General features: G+C 35.5%; 1 protein-coding gene and 1 pseudogene across 10 annotated transcripts in view; one reads left to right on the forward strand and one right to left on the reverse strand.

The window, feature by feature from the left end:
• The window catches only part of SLC4A10 (solute carrier family 4 member 10), a gene marked incomplete at both ends in the record, with an annotated part of 310841 nt that overhangs the window by 236122 nt on the left and 58459 nt on the right, over window positions 1–16260 (forward strand). The gene's annotated exons all lie outside the window — the stretch shown is intronic.
• Window positions 11155–11823, reverse strand: LOC309962960 (ribulose-phosphate 3-epimerase-like; annotated as a pseudogene). Its single transcript has 2 exons — window positions 11363–11823; window positions 11155–11273 (listed from the first exon to the last, which is right to left on the reverse strand). The product of its transcript is annotated as a ribulose-phosphate 3-epimerase-like (transcript).

Genomic DNA, 16260 nt, shown 5'->3' on the forward strand with positions numbered 1-16260 from the left:
TGTTAAACATCTTTTCGTTTGCCTGTTGGCCATCTGTATATCTTCTTTAGAAAAATGTCTATTCAAGTTTTCTGCCCTTTTTTAATCAGGTTGTGTGTGTGTGTGTGCACGCGTGTGTGCATTTTTTTTTTTTTTTTTTTTTTGCATTATGCAGGCCTCTCACTGTTGTGGCCTCTCCCGTTGCAGAGCACAGGCTCCGGACACGCAGGTTCAGTGGCCATAGTGCATAGGCCCAGCCACTCCACGGCATGTGGGATCTTCCCGGACCGGGGCATGAACCCATGTCCCCTGCATCAGCAGGCGGACTCTCAACCACTGTGCCACCAGGGAAGTCCCTGTGTGCGTGTTTTTTGATATTGAGTTGTAAATATAAACAGTTGAACTGTTTATATATTTTGGATATTAACCCTTTATCAGTCATATTATTTGCAAATATCTTCTCTCATTCAGTGGGTTGTTTTTTCATTTTGTAGGTTCATTAGGTTTTAAAGCCCATGAATTTTTTTTCTATGATAAAAAAATAAAAATGATAGTAAAACCTCAATTTTATTATAACTCCTTAAAGGCAGTAACTGTCATATGTTTCTATGTATTCCCCATAGCACCTAGCATAATACTCTGTACAAAATAATTTTAACCTGTTAAATCATTGAATGAACAAAGAAGACTACATGCCATGTTCCAGATACTTGGGTGTAAACGTAGCACCATAGATGGGTCTCTGCCCCAATGGAGCATATTATCTATTGAAAGACTTACACATTAAATATTACACAAATAATTACTTAATTATACTTGACATAAATGTTATAAAGGTACAGAATGCCATGAGAGTGAGAAATACTTCCAAAGTTATTTGTATTTGGAGGCCAAGGAGAGCCTATAGCTATTTGAATGGAGATAAAATTCTGATGAGAAAAAGTTTAAGAAAAATTTCATGGAGAAAGTATTTATGTTTTTAGTGTTAGCTAGTAGTGGTGGTGTTTTGCAAAGTTATTTTGCACATGTTTGAAAAGCTATTTTCTTCATAATATATTATAGCTATAAGTTTAAATAATTTATTAGAGAGAAAAGTATTAAGTACTTACAGAATCTCTCCTAAGAATAAAATCTGAAACATGGAAATAGATGTATTCATAGAGACTGTATTATTTAAATAGTCATCTTAGTAGAAACAAATTAAAGGTTTAGTAATAGAAGAATGAGTAAACTATGCCACATCCATTAAAAATGATGCTTATGAAGAGTAATGAGCAAACAGAAAATACTTACATTATAGTTCTATATAAAAGAGATTAGAAATGCTCATATGCTCATAAAAATGTTGAAAATATACATAGGAATTACTGAAAGATATATACCAAAAATTACAGTTATCGGTGGAAAGATTCTGAGAGATTTCTTTTTCATTTTTTATTTTATAAATATTCTGTAGTGTGGTTTTTTTATTTTCGAAATTCAAAATACTTTATGAAAAAGAAAAATGAATAGGCGTAAAAACATGTTTGGCTTCTATAGATACATCCTAACTCTCTGATTTTATGCCTAATGTTAATACCTAACTTGCTACACAGCACTCTTAAGGTGATTTAATCAATAAAGAGACTTAAAAAAAAAAGAATCACAAATCATTACTGTTCAGCGCTCACAGAAAGGTACTAATAATAACTACAAAGGCAAAAGCAGAGCATCTGCAACCTAGGGACTAAAATTAGTAATAATGTTGAAGGGAGTTCTACCAAATTATGTTTTCTAGAAGGCAGCCATAGGCTCTTCTTGTGTAGAGAAGACTGATCACCTCCATTAGCCTTGAAACAAAAGCAAAGACTTCTGGATGCAGGCATTTAATTATAATGTTTATCTAATCATTCTGTAGCCATGTATGTAATTAAGATGGCTTAGAGCATACTTTTCTTGGGGAGTAAAGGGTAGTAGAGGTTGTGTTTGGTGAAGAGTATATTTTAAGCCAAACAATCCAACACTAATTATGGCATTTTATACTGGTGTTTCAAAAAATATAGAAAAAGTGCAGATACTGCCCATTCTTTTGCCTTTGGATTGTTGAACTTTCCAATCTATGAGCTGGTGGTAGCCACAATTGCAGTAACCACCACAACAATGATGATACCTAACACCTAATTAATATTGACTTATGCTAGACCCTGTTCTAGGTGCTTTTACCTATATTAACTCATTTTTACCCTCATAATAACCCTATGAGGTTGATTGCTGTCACTATCCCGACTTTAAAAATACTAAAATATAGAGACACTAAGTAACTTGTCTAAGGTCACTCAGTTAAGTGCTTGGATTTGACTGATACAGGAACTCTGGCTGGAGAGTCCAAAGTCCAATGTCATAGGCACCAGGCTATTTTATGCACCTAAAGATTTTCTTTTTTGCATTAATATTTGCATCTATGGCCAGAGTCACTAAACATTATTTTGGAGATGTAAGTAACAGAAGAGCTTATTCCAAAAGCGTATTGCTTTCTCTAGTTTTTTTTTTTTTTCTTTTCTTTTTTGTAGTTTTAGATGAAAAATATTTGGACTAAGTTCATCAGTATAGGTAAAAAAGAGGAAAGTGGGATTTTTCTCATTTTATCTTGACTCATTTATTTAGAATATCTGCTTTTGTCATTTTAAGGACATAAAATCTCAGCCAAAGCCCTCTTTGATCTACCAAGGGTTGGTACAGAGATCTTTTTCAAACTTCCTGTACAAGTGTGCAGCCTCTGAGGACTATCTGCTGAGATTTCAAATATTAGAGGTGTGGCTTCAGGAAAGAATGGTGATTTGGTTGGCTATACATGATACCTATGACGTATAAATCTTTTAGGTAAAAAACATATTTTTCCTCCTTGGAATTGATTTATGGAAGAGGAATATTATTAACCAGAGATAGGCCTGACAAGGAGGCATAGATAACTAATGTCCACTTACAGACCTAACTCTCCAAAAAATAATGTCTCCCCTGTGAGCTTGACATTTTTATCCCAAACTTCTTAATACTTTTGGAAAGTCACTGTTGAAATGTAAATACACTCCCAGAAATGGAGTAACACATTACGCCATTGTCCTCACTAATACAGTGCCAGCACATAGGAAAACAGAGACCATAGCCCTGAGAGAATGGTGCACACAGCAAGCAAAGTGAATGGAGAAGTGATACTAGCCCGGTGGCCAGGTTTACATGAGGCTATGAGAAAATAGGAATCTGGAAGTTGGGCAAGGGTAGTGGTGTAGTTGTCATGATGTGAAGGCAGGGCTGCAGGATGTTTTGGGGGGACTATCTTAAAGGAGAGGGGTCCTGAAAGGGGAAGCTGAGAAGACCATACATTAATGGTATATGACTTAATTTATTCTGGAGCCATCTCACTCTTCTGGCTATGCTAATGGAAATGGCACCGTTATATCTAGATGAAGCATATTATAGAGAAAAAAGCAGAAGTTTCAGGGTCAAGAAGACCTGGATTCAAATCTAATCACTATGACCTTGGATGAGTTATCAAACACTTAGTTTCCTCCATCTATAAAATGTAGAAATCAAACTACTAAACTAGAAAACAAAGTGCCTTCTGCCATGCATATGGTAGCTGTATGCATATCATATCTATATGCATAAATATACAGTAGCTAAAGAAAGCATATATATATATGTATACACACACACATACATTTATACGTAGATGTATTCATGCATCTACTATAGTGTTATCTTTCTCCCTTGTTGTGTTACTTCTGCAAGAAACTTGTCATATAGTCTCTATTTTACATTTTAGTTTCCTTTTATCATATGTAAATTTACTTTCACCTAATTTTCAGAATATTCAAATAATTTTCTATTAAACTATGGTGTTGGGGCTTTTTTTTCTGAGGTAAATTAGCAAAATGACCAACTTGAAGAATTTTTTTAAAAATTTATTTATTTTTGGCTGTGTTGGGTCTTTGTTGCTGTGCATGGGCTTTCTCTAATTGTGGAGAGCAGGGGCTACTCTTCGTTGTGGTGCACGGGCTTCTTCTCATTGCGGTGGCTTCTCTTGTTGCGGAGCATGGGCTCTAGGCACGCGAGCTTCAGTAGTTGCAGTACGTAGGCTCAGTAGTTGTGGTGCCTGGGCTTAGTTGCTCAGCTGCATGTGGGATCTTCCCAGACCAGGGCTCAAACCCGTGTCCCCTGCATTAGCAGGCGGATTCTCAACCACTGCGCCACCAGAGAAGCCCTAACTTGGAGAATTTTAATCATTAGCTACCTGAAAAGTATTGGTGCTTGATACAGCAGATTCAGGCAATATATTACTAATTTACTTTAACAAGAAAGAGACTATTGCTTCTAATGAATGATATTAACTGTTTTCTTTTCGGCAGCATTACTGCCGAATAGCTAACTATGCTATCTATGGCAATAGCTAACTATGCTATCATTATTTGAATTCATGACAAGGCTGGGTAACGAGTTGAGGCAGTTATTCTGTATGATCAGATGATTTAAGCCTGAGCAGAACATAAATGTATATACCTATGCCAATATCTAAAATAATTATTCTGATCTCTGTAGCAGTTTAATTACTTGTTATGATTCTAAAAAGGGGACTTTAGGGAGCATATGCCAGTTTCAAAAAACAGGCACATGTTCACACGGCTGTAACTTAGGGATCCCTGACCAATGAATTGGACACCATCTTTCAGCAGGACCTTGACGTTTTAGCTGGCAGATCTCGGAGCAGCTTTCCAAGCCGTTTGCTGCTTCCTCACTCCCACATGCTTAGTTAGCTGGGATTCCCTGCTGGGAAGCGAAGGCAGGTAGCATTTTGACCCTCCCCTCACCACCTTCAGTATACTTTATTCTCAGAACCATGCCCAGAGATTTAAAAGCATCGGGAATATAAAAAATATCTCTTCCTCACAAGGTTGGAGGCCTTGGACCTTACCTTGAAAAGATTTATTTTTACATTCTTTCAAATTATGACAACTTATGTAGAAAAATATGGCAGATATCTGTTCTTTTTAAAAAAATTTTTTTTGCAATATTTGTTACATAACAAGAGTGTAAGAATAAAGTGGTTGATATGTATTTGTTTTCTGATTATAATTTGGAACACAGGTATAAATGTCTTGGTTTATGGATTAAATCTGTACCCTGTCATCTCCTAACCTACTAGATCTTTTTTGGAATAATAAAATGCATAACACTGGGGCCAGTATCCACAGTTCTAGAATATTCTTAGCCATCTGGTTCTGTTACAGAGTAAAGTTAGACAGGAAATAAGACAATGTTAGTAAAGGAAGCTTCCTTTGCCCACCCCACCTTCCATGGGCTCCATTTTTTGGTGTGCACAACATAGTGATTTAATGATATATATGTATATTGTGAAATGATCATCACAATAAGTTTAATAATAACATCCATCACCACACATAGTTAATATTTTTCTTGTGATGAGAACTTTTAAGATCTACTCTCTTAGCAACTTTCAAATATACAATTAAGTGTTGTTAACAATAGTCACCATGTGGTCCATTACATCCCCAGAACTTATTTATCTTATAACTAGATGTTTGTACCTTTTGTTCACCTTCACCCATTTCACCTTTATTCTTGATGAATATTTGACTAGTTATAGAATTCTGGATTGCCAAATGTTTTCTTTTAGCCTGTTAATAACCTCATTCCATTGGTTTCAATTTTAGCTCAGGAGAAGTCATTGTCAATCCTACTGTTGCTCTTTAAAAACAATGTCTTTTTCCCTAGATGTTGTTAAGATTTTCTCTTTATCTTTGGCTTTCTTCGGTTTCAGTATATTTGGGCATATCCTTTTTTTTCTCTTCTAGTTTAATTGAGATATCATTGACATATAGCACTGTTTAAGTTTAAGGTATACAGCATGGTGGTTTGACTTATATACATAATGAAATGATTACCACAATGACTTAGTGAACATTCATCATCCTGTATAGATACCAAATTAAAGAAATAGAACAGAAGTTTTTTTCCTTGTGATGAGAACTCTTAGGATTTACTCTTTTAATTTCATATATGATATACAACAGTGTTAATTATATTTATCATGTTGTACATTAAATCTGTGGTACTTATTTATCTTACAGCTGGAATTTTGTACCTTTTGACTGCCTTCATCATCCCCACCCCCTGCCACTGGTAACCACAAATCTGATCTCTTTTTCATGAGTTTGTTTGTATGTTTTGAAGTATAATTGACCTACAATGCTATATTAGTTCCTGGTACAAAACATAGTGATTCAATATTTCTATACATTTCAAAATGATCACCATGATAATCTAGTTACCATCTGTCTTCATACAAAGATATTATGTAATTATTGACTATATTCCCCACACTGTACATTTCATACCTGTGACTCATTTATTTTGTAACTGAATGTTTGTACCTCTTAATCTCCCTCACCTATTTCTCTCCTCCACTCACTCCTCTCCCTTCTTGGCAACAGCCTGTGTGTTCTCTGTATCTATGACTCTGTTTCTGTTTTGTTATGTTTGTTCATTTGTTTTATTTTTTAGATTCCACACATAAATGAAATCATACAGTATTTGTCTTTCTCTGTCTAACCTATTTCACTTAGCATAATACCCTCTGGGTCCATTCATATTGTCACAAATGGCAAGATTTCATTGTTTTGTATGGTTAATATTCCATTGTGTGTGTGTGGGGTGTGTGTGTGTGTGTGTGTATATATATATACACACACATTATCCATTCATCTATTAATCACCACTTAGGTTGCTTCCATATCTATTCACCTATTAATTGCCACTTAGGTTGCTTCCATATCTTGGCTATTGTAAATAATACTGCAATGAATACAGGGGTGCATTTTTTCCAAATTGGTGTTTTCCTTTTCTTTGAATACATACCCAGAAGTAGAATTGCTGGATCATATTGTAGTTCTATTTTTTTTTCCATCTCATTACTTTAATCATTTTGTCAAAATAATCTGAACATGCATAAATACTTGACTTGTTATAAGAATGTGTAGCATAAAAGTCCCTGAGACATATCCAAGAATGACTTGAAATGTATTCAGTGCAATTATTCATCATACTAATTGCCAAGGACTTGGCTCCCTTCCTAGATATTTAAGATATGTGACTAAAAAAAGATATATAATATATATTATATAATATTCATAATTATACATTATATATAAATATATGTATGTTTATTAATGCTAAATCAGAGTCTCCCTCTCCAATGCCTGATTTTTCTGCCAGTTTACTGATGCTGTGTATGAAGTCATTTCCAGACTGTAAGGAATGTACTTACCGAGGTAAATTAGTTCTTTAAGCCCTAGGGTGCCAGTTAGTAGAATGATGGCAGTGGAACTAGAAGGTCCCAGGAGAAGATGTTGTCCAACCCCCTCATTTTGCAGTTCAAGTGACAGAGGCTCAAAAGGTTTGCGACTTGCACAAGCACGGCTGGTTCTGCCACTATTACTGTAACCTTAGGCAAGTCCTTAACTGGGTCTAGACTTCTGCTCCCTCCTCTGTAAAATGGATTGGTGACTGTCACAGCTAACACCTTCCAGGTACTTCCTGTGTGCCTGACACTGTCCTGAGTACTTTAAGTGTCTTTTCTAATTCTCCCAACACCTCCATAAATTATATATGATTACCTTCAATTAGAGATGAGAATATCAAAGCATAGACATCTTAAATAATTTTCCCGAGATGAGACAATTAGGAAATGTTACAAAGCTGGTCTAGTAACCCAGGAATAACTGCCTCCAAAATTCTCAAATTCCAATTCTTAAATCCCTTCTAAGAAAACCCCGTCAGATAGGTTCTCAAATTCCTTATATCTCTAAACGTCTAGAGCAGAGTTAACAAACTATGGCTCATGGGCCAAATCCAGGCACCACCTTTGCTTACAGAAATAGTTCTATTTCTAACTTTTTGAGGAATCTCTCTATTGTTTTCCATAGTGGCTGTATTTACATTCCTGTCAATAGAGCATGTGGATTTCCTTTTCTCCACATTCTCACCAATGCTTGTTATTTGTTGTGTTTTTGATAATAGCCGTTCTGACAAATGTGAGGTGATATCTCACTGTGGTTTTAGTTTGCATTACTCTGGTGATGTTGAGCATCTTTTCATGTGGCCATCTGTACATCTTCTTTGAAAAAAATATCTATTCATGTGCTCTGCCTATTTTTTAGTTGGGTTGTTTGTTTATTTGATGTTGAGTTGTATGAGTTCCTTGTATATTTTGGATATTAACCCTTTATTGGATATATCATTTTCAAATATCTTTTCCCATTCAGTAGGTGGCCTTTTCATTTTGTTGATAGTTCCTTTGCTGTGCAAAAGTTTTCTTAGCTTGATGTAGTCCCATTTGTTTATTTTTGTTTTTGTTTCCCTTGCCTGAGGAGACAGATCCAAAAAATTTGCTAAGACCAATATCTAAGAGTGTAATACCTAAGTTTTCATCTAGAATTTTTATGGTTTCAGGTCTTACATATAAGTCTTTAATCCATTTTGAGTTATTTTTTTTTTAGTTTATTTTTTATATGGGGTCAGAAACCAGCTCAGTTTGATTCCTTCGTATGTAGTTGTCCAGTTTTCCCAATACCATTATTGAAGAGGCTGTCTTTTCCCCATTGGATATTCTTGCCTCCTTTGTAATAGATTAATATAAATGTGGGTTAATTTCTGGGCTGTCTACTCTGTTCCATTGATCTATGTTTCTGTTTTTGTGCCAGTACCATACCATTTTGATTATTGTAGCTTTGTAGTACAGTTTGAAATCAGGACGTGTGATAGCTCTAGTTTTGTTGTTCTTTCTTAAGACTGTTTTAGCTATTCAGGGTCTTTTGGGTTTCCATACAAATTTTACAATTATTTGTTCTAGTTCTGTGGGAAATTCCATTGGTATTTTGATAACGATTGCATTAAATCTGTAGATTGCCTTGGGTAGTATGGTCATTTTAAGAGTATTACTTTTTCCAGTCCCTAAACCTGGTACATATTTTCATCTTTTTTGTGTTGTCTTAAATTTCTTTATTCAGTGTCTTATAGTTTTCTGAGCATAGGTCTTTTACCTCCTCAGTTTGATTTATTCCCAGGTATTTTATTTTTTGATGCAATTGTAAATGAGATTACTTTCTTAATTTCTCTTTCTGATAGTTCTCATTGTTAGTTTATAGAAATGCAATGGATTTCTGTATATTAATTTTGTGTCCTGCAACTTTCTAAATTCATTGATGAGTTCTAGTAGTTTCTTCGTGGTGTCTTTAGAATGTTCTGTGTATAGTATCATGTCATCTGCAAACAGTTACAGTTTAATTTGTTCCTTTCCAATTTGAATTCCTTTTATGTTTTTTCCTGTCTGGTTGCTCTGGCTAGAACTTCTAATACTATGTTGAATGAAAGTGACAAGAGTGGGCAATCTTTTTTTTTTAAATTTTGTTGAAGTATAAATGTTGCTTTACAATGCTGTGTTAGTTTCAACTGCACAGCAAAGTGAATCAGCTATACGTATACATATATCCCCTCTTTTTGGATTTCCTTCCCATTTAGGTCACCACAGAGCATTGAGTAGAGTTCCCTGTGCTATACAGTAGGTTCTCATTAGTTATCTATTTTATAGTTTACATAGTATCAATAGTCTATATATGTCAGTCCCAATCTCCCAATTCATCCCATCCCCTCCCTTCCTCCTTGGTATCCATACATTTGTTCTCTACGTCTACGTCTCTATTTCTGCTTTGTAAATAAGATCGTCTATACCATTTTTTTCAGATTCCACATATATGTGTTAATATGCGATATTTGTTTTTCTCTTTCTGACTTACTTCAAGGAGTGGGCATTCTTGTTTTATTCCTGATCTTAGAGGAAATGCTTTTAACTTTTCATCATTGAATATGATGTTAGCTGTGGGCTTGTCACATAGTCTTTATTTTGTTAAGGTGTGTTCCCTATGGGCTGCATTTTAAAAAGAGTACAGACCAGAAATCCTATGCCTACTAGAGACTTTCCATGGTACCAGCCTGCTCCTGAGCTTTACTTTCTTATTTTTAAATGGGGAGAAAAATACCTGTCCTAGCAGTCATAAGAATGATTTGTGAATTTAATGCGATTATATCAAAGTACTTTATAACTCATAACATAAACTTATATACTGTATTGAGCATCTACTAAATTCGAGGAATAGTACTGGAAACTTTGCATATTTTATGGTGCCTCTTTTAAGGCTCAACATGATCCTGCACAATTGTTATAATTACATTTGATGTATAATGAGTTAATAGAAGCTCAAAGAGGTTGTGTGATTTTTCAGAGGTCAAATAGGCCTAAAGGGGCAGAGTCAAGTTTCAGCTCAATATTACTTCCAAATAGAGACTTTACTTTTCCTTGTACTAAGAACTAAAGCAACAGCATTATTTAATGTCCTTAAGAATGGTAGGTGGCATTAAGAAAGGAGGAAAAATCACTGAATAATCTACCCCTTAAGCAAAGCTGGCAAAGAAAACATCCTGATAAAAATCAATGCCTATATTTTAGAGCAGACCACCTGAAAACCCCTGGGCTTCAGACATTTTGAAAATAGTTTTTATGTATTTGACTGTAAAGTAAAAAGGGAAAATATAGATGTTTTAGATGCAAAAGGAATATGGTATGCCATCCTAACCAGATTCAAGCTTATATTTTTCATTAGTTTTATTCTGCTCATATTATCAAATCACAAATGATGAAACAGGAAAAACATAAGGGCTTCATTTACTTTTGGATAACAGATGGGAAACAACAGAAAATTCTTTTCAGAAATGCAGAAAAATAATTTTCTTCATAATAGGTAATATACCTTCTTTAGGCATTAAGATACATTTCTGTTTATAATCATAAGACAGCTATATTTTTACTCTTTATAAAAATCAAATCTCCCAATAATAAACAGGGTATTTCTGTACCCTAATCTTTAAATGCCATCATTAAAAATGTAGGTATGCACCCCAGTTTCTAACCTCTCAGAACGTTTTGCACAATACGTTTTAGTCATGGGAATGAATAATTGCTCAGGAAAGCAGCACCACTTCATGCAATATGATTTGGTAGTCAACATTCTTGTTTTCCAATAAAAGGGAAATTTCATGAATAGAAACATTGGGCTCCTTGAGATTTCACCAATGAAGAGATTGTTTCTGAGTAGCTTCTGAGCAAATATCTCTTAACAGGTTGGTCGCAGATCTGGGGTCTTCATTCCTTATAATAGCACTGCCAGACACAATCACGTTAGCCACTGTGTTTGCACAGTTATGGAGAGTGTCACGATCTACACTTCACCATTAACCTCTCTGCCAAAAGACAGAAATTGGACCCTTGACTGATGAAACTTTGGCATCATATCTTGCATAAATTTCTGCCCTCCAAACCCAGGTTCAACTGGTGTAACCAAGGCCATATCGATCTGATTAGCCCATGGTGCCAAATACTCAACTATCATTCCTAGTTTGATGGCAAGTCCAACCTTTGTCTCATTCTCCCAAATGTCTTTAATTAAGGCCCCTGGGTTCTCATATATATGGATTGACCCCTACTGCAGTCATTGGCTTTACCAACTGTTCCAGCCTAGAAACCATCCTGTGCATTTCAAAGAAAGGATCCCGTCATAGCTGCTTTTGGAGACTCTACCATAGGGTGACCAAAAGTGACACTGTGAACCAAATACCCATCTGTTGTATCCAGATGCACATATTTGCCCCAGAGACCAGTGTCTAGAAGTACTCCGCCCCTGAATTGGCCAGGCTGCTGTTGAAGATGGATGGGCCAATCTTACAGCTGGACACCATGGTACTGGTTTCCAAGAGCCAAGTTACATGAGTCCTCCAGCAAGATGAAGGGTTTATCCTGATTTCTTCTTCTTCTTTTTAAAAATGTGTTAGGACTTTAATCTTTGAGCAGTGACTAAATTTTCATTTGAAATAATTATTAATTTCCCCAAGTGTAAATCAAAGTAAAGGCATGAGTTATAGCTTTAAAGAATTTATTTTACAATAAGTTAGGTCTTAAGTTCACTTGCTTTTATTCAGATGAGTCAGAAATAGCAGTTTGCTTGGTTTTTGTTGCTTGAGTGGAGTAAGTTAACAGAAGAGCTGGCTAATTTAGTGATTTTGCTAAAATATGCAGATAAATAACTTCAAATATCCATTGATGTGCCCTTTGTTAGTAATATAAATGGGATCAAATGGCTAATAAATGTTTTTGTTCCCAACTTTCTTTCAAATAAAATTCTGTTATTTCAAATAAAATTCTTCCTTTTAAATAATATTCTGTTATATGTATGCATATATATATTTATGTTAGATGTATGCTTAATGTATACATCTACTATCATGCTAGTTTTCTCTTATTATATTACTCCTGTGAGAAATTTGGCATATTTTCTTTGTTTTGCATTTTAGTTTCCTTTTGTCATCAATACATTTACCAAATTTTCAGAATATAAAAAACTTTTCCCAAATGGTTTCCCTTGAAGCTCCTATGGTGTTAGGCCTTTTTTATTTTATTTTATTTTATTTTTTGAGGTAAAGTAACAGAAAAATTCATTTGGAGGAATTTCCCATCATGGGAGTACACTGCCCCTTACTAGTGAACTGCCTTACAGAAAGACGTTGGCAAGTTCATATATATATGAACAGAACAGTAGCAAGACATTTGTAGGCCTGCAAGCCTTACTTTTTCACCTAATAGTTTTTCATCTAATCCTGGCACAACTGTAAAATTGGAGCCAGAGATTTGGGACAAGATATTGTAGACACAATGGATCGTTTTTGGAGACTACTGTAGATGTTATCGCTAAGCCTCCATTTAGGGGAGGGTTCAAGATCAGTGTGGATACTTTAAGTCTTACTTTTTTTTTTTAAAACAAATAGTCATCTTACTTCAGACTACAGACATGCTACCTGGAGCTCTATTGTTAATTTTTTGCCCCTAGACAAGTGTCTGGGTATCTTTGTTAAGTGTGGAAAGGTTATTCATATTAGAATTTGTCCTTGGATCCCAACCTGAAACTCAGAAATCATGTCTTGGAGTGACATGCATGATAACGTAGATTAGGCATCTGTGGTAGCTCACCTGATCTGCCACCTACACTTCCCTTGGTGAATGACAGATCGAGGACCTTTCCTACCACAGTTCTCTACTATGTCCACTAACTCTTCTTGCAAGACCTCTCAGTGACCTGAGTACTTTCCTTTAATGTCATTCCTTGAGACCTGGAGCTACAATTGATCTAGATATGCCTAGATCTGATATTTTCAATTAACGAAATGAACTGTAAATGAGGGCTGTGTAACCAACATTAATTACAAAAAACAAAACAACAATGGGATAAAAAAAAATCTTTCAAAAAATCCTTCAAAGGCTTCCTAGGGTTCTCATTTTAACATTCAAAATACTAGGACCCTCAATGCTCAGTCCGCACAGTCTGGGCCTTGCCTATCTCACAGTCCCATCCCCGTCTCTTCCCCCACTCCCCTTCTGTTTCAGCTATGCTAACCTTCCTGTGCATGTCTCCCTGACTCAGGTCTTTCTACCTGCTTTTTGCTCTCTCTAGCCCACCACCCGCACCACCGTGCCCACATCATCATTTCTTACTAAATTTTGTTCATCTTTTAGATCTCACCTTAAACCTTGTTTTCTTTAGGCACCCAGACTCAAGGTGTGGCTCCCCTTTTATTTACATTAGTGACCTAGACTTCTTTATGGTACATTTCACAAATGTATTTATATAATTATGTAATTGACTGTGTAGTATTTCTCTTCTGCATTTAAAGAAAGCCACTAGGATCATGTCTCTTATTTAATACTACACTTAGCCTGGTGTCTTGCGTGACACTCGTTAACTTTTTATTGAATTAATTAAGCATCGTGAATAATGCCTTATGACTAAGCTTTCAGTGAATCCTTTTTTCTGTTATCACACATATAGAACAAAACATACTGTATCCTCGGTTCCCCTGAAAGCACAGCCTAAGTCAGAGGCTTCCTTGAAGGTAATTGATCTTAAGGAGCAGGAGTAAAGAACAGTGAGAGACTGATTGCTATGGACTGAATTGTGTCCCTTCGAAATTCATATTTTAAAGCCCTAACTTCCATTTTGACTGTATTTGGAGATAGTGTCTCAGGAGGTAATCAAGGTTAAATGAGGTCATAAGAGTAGGGCCCAAATCTGATCAATTGTGTCCTTGTAAGGAGGGGAGGAGCTCTCTCATCTCTCTCTGCCATGTAAGGACACAGGGAGAGGGTGGCCATCTGCAAGCCAGAAGAGGGTCTTCAGCAGAACTCAACCATGCTGGCACCCTGGTCTGGGACTTGCAGCCTCCAGGTCTGTGAGAAAATAAATTTCTATTGTTTAAACCACCCAGTCTATGGCATTTTATTATGGCAGCCTGAATAGACTAAGACAGTGATATAGGGAAGGAGATAAAGCCAGTAAGAAACTGTGTTACCTAGTTGGTCAAAAGTATAGGTGACTGATGCTTGATTTGATAGGATCTCTAAGAAGGCTTATGAAATGCAACTCACAAATGTTTGCCCTGGGGATGAAAAGGGGAAGCATATATCCAGCAACCTCTATCACCCATTGTTAAGGATGGCAGCAGTATAAGAGCAGGAAGAAAGATACATGATACAGCCTGAAGAAAGGCTTCAAGGGGTTGCACCTGAAAGTGAACAGTTGAAGTCTCTGAAGAACTGATCACTGCAGCAGAGGCTAGAAGAAGAGGTATGGCTGATGGGATTTGAAGTGGTCCACAAATTATCTGATACATAGACCAGCACAAAAGTATCCTGTATTCAATATCCACAAGTAATTAAATTTGTATCATAATTTTTAAGCAATTCATGTTTAGTATTTCTACAATGCTTATTCTACATGGAAAAAGAAATGAGGCAGTTTTTACAAACTGAAGTGGAAAAAATTATGGCTACAAATAAGTGCTAACTCTGACATTATTATAGTGATCCTTACAAATAAAATCTCGAAACATAATTTTTCAAGGTGCCAAAAGAAATGATAATGACTATTTAAGCATTGTTTACCTCAGAATCTAGACAAGATGGGTACATTAAGTTAATGACCAAAAAGCAAGTTTAACATGTTTCTTTATCACAGAAGCAGTAAGCTTTGAATTACAGTGAAAATGACATTGAGGAATAACCTGTTTTAAAAGCTACCAGGGACAGATACTGCTAAAGATGATCACTTTTTGAACATTAGATGATGACATAAGTTGAAAATGATCCAAATAACTTGAGCATATAATTCTAATCAAGCAGGGTATGATATGTTTCAGAGAAATACTGGAATGGTTTCCCCATGATTGCAAACTTTTGAATTTTTTAAAGAGAGAAAATTAAAAGACAAAACTAGATACAGGAGGGACTTCAAGATAATTTTTACACATCGAAATAAGAAAGTAAATTTAGAGCTGCCACAAGGGGAACCAATTCTTTTTTCAAATACATTTTATTGTTATCAAAATAATCCATAAACATCCTGAAAAATGCAAATAGTAAAGAAAGATTATAATTAAAGCACCAGCTCACTGAAAGTGCTTTTATCCTAGATTTGTTTTTATTTTTGGTGGTACCTAAATATCTCTAAATAATATGCTTATGTTACTATTTGTTGGTTTACCAATATTAAATGTGACTGATTTACTTTTGTTCTTATGAATATGGATTTAGCTCACTTTCTACTCCCACCTCCAACCTTTCTTCTTGCTCTATCTCTCCTTCCAAAATAATTATATCATATCCTAAGTTTCATCATTCCAGTAACCTTTGTACATAAATAAACAAATAACCACAAGTAACATATATAAGCCTCTATTTCTTGTTCCACGAGTTGTAGATAATTCTCTTTACTTTCTACTTTGTGTTGACCTAAAACAAATAGACTGCCAGTTATTTCTCTAGCAAAAATGGGTTTATTCAAGGTCAGTAAAGAATTGCAATTTGGGATCTGCAACCATGGCAAGCCACGTGCAAGCCCCCTGCAAAAATGAGAGAACTCTTTTATAGAGGGGAAAAGGAAATTGGGAGGGCCGTAGTAACCAAATAGTCCATCGTTTTCTATTGGCTGAGTTGTGACAATCTCATTGGATGAGTTCTTGCCAGGAAAGGAGAAGTCTTTCTTCTCCCTATTGGGCTCTGCTATTGTCATAGGGCATGAGAGCTTCCCCTCCTGCCTCTATTTAGTTGAAGTTTCTGTTTATCATTTT

The sequence above is a fragment of the Leucopleurus acutus genome (genome assembly GCF_964270905.1).
Source record: "Leucopleurus acutus genome assembly, chromosome: 6".
Classification (NCBI taxonomy): domain Eukaryota; kingdom Metazoa; phylum Chordata; class Mammalia; order Artiodactyla; family Delphinidae; genus Leucopleurus; species Leucopleurus acutus.